Source organism: Cannabis sativa, chromosome 4, assembly GCF_029168945.1.
Source record: "Cannabis sativa cultivar Pink pepper isolate KNU-18-1 chromosome 4, ASM2916894v1, whole genome shotgun sequence".
NCBI classification, from domain to species: domain Eukaryota; kingdom Viridiplantae; phylum Streptophyta; class Magnoliopsida; order Rosales; family Cannabaceae; genus Cannabis; species Cannabis sativa.
The window spans coordinates 49,275,272-49,276,743 of NC_083604.1; the positions used below are offsets into that span (position 1 = coordinate 49,275,272).

General features: G+C 44.0%; 1 non-coding gene across 1 annotated transcript; it reads right to left on the reverse strand.

Moving 5' to 3' along the window:
* Positions 1-438: 438 nt before the first annotated feature.
* Positions 439-545, reverse strand: LOC115715392 (small nucleolar RNA R71). The gene has a single exon (XR_004011266.2). It is a non-coding gene; the product is annotated as a small nucleolar RNA R71 (small nucleolar RNA).
* Between the last annotated feature and the right edge of the window lie 927 nt (positions 546-1,472).

A 1,472-nucleotide genomic window follows, 5' to 3' on the forward strand; every position in this document is an offset into this window, starting at 1 on the left:
ATGGCCGATGGGTTTGAAATTGGGGGTGCTCATAATGAAGCCAATCCTATTGCTTTGGCCGATGATAGAGCCCGAGGAATAAGAGAGTATGCAGCCCCTATGTTCAATGAGCTAAATCCGGGTATTGTGAGACCCGAAATCCAAGCACCTCACTTTGAGCTCAAGCCCGTCATGTTTCAAATGCTCCAAACGGTTGGTCAATTTGGTGGGTCGCCAACGGAAGATCCTCACCTCCATATTCGCTCATTTTTGGAGGTGAGTGATTCTTTCAAGCTACAAGGAGTAAGTGAAGAGGCTTTAAGATTGAAGTTGTTCCCATTTTCCTTGAGGGATCGGGCTAGAGCATGGCTTAACACTCTTCCTCCCGATTCGGTGACTAATTGGAATGACTTGGCTGAAAAATTCTTGAGAAAGTACTTTCCTCCAACAAGAAATGCAAAGTTTCGAAGCGAGATCATGTCTTTTCAACAATTGGAAGACGAGACTACTAGTGATGCATGGGAAAGATTCAAGGAGTTGTTAAGGAAGTGCCCACACCATGGTATTCCTCATTGTATTCAACTTGAGACATTTTACAATGGTCTCAATGCGGCCTCTAGGATGGTGTTGGATGCTTCCGCTAATGGAGCCATTCTTTCCAAGTCTTACAATGAAGCTTTTGAGATTTTGGAAAGGATAGCTAGCAACAACTATCAATGGTCAACTAATAGAGCTCCTACAAGCCGAAAAGTAGCGGGTGTTCTTGAAGTAGATGCTTTGACCGCTCTAACCGCTCAAATGGCCTCAATGACCAACATTTTGAAGAATATGAATATGGGAGGAAGTGTACAACCAGCCGCTGCCATTCAAAGGGCAGAAATCTCTTGTGTGTATTGTGGTTATGGGCATACTTTTGAAAATTGCCCTTCAAATCCAGCTTCGGTTTGCTATGTGGGTAATCAAAACTTCAACCGCAACAACAATCCATACTCAAACTCCTACAATCCGGCATGGAAGCATCATCCGAACTTTTCATGGGGAGGTCAAGGGGCAAGTTCAAGTGGAGCACAACAAGCACAAGGAAAGCAATCATTTCCACCGGGTTTTTCTCAACAACCAAGACCTCAACAACCTCACCAACCTCAAGGCTCTCAAACTAGTTCTTTGGAGAGCTTAATGAGAGATTATATGGCCAAGAATGACGCTGTAATTCAAAGCCAAGCAGCATCTCTTCGGAATCTTGAAGTTCAATTGGGGCAATTGGCCAATGATTTGAAGAATAGACCACAAGGCACTTTGCCTAGTGACACCGAAAACCCAAGAAGAGATTGCAAAGAACATTGCAAAGCGGTAACCTTGAGAAGTGGAAAAATAATTGAGTCAAATGTGGCTGCAGCAGGCAGTAAAGAGCCCTCTTCAATCCAAAAAGAGGGGGAAATGAAGAAAAATCAGCAACTTCAGCTGCTGAAATTCCCCCAGTAGTTACAGCATCC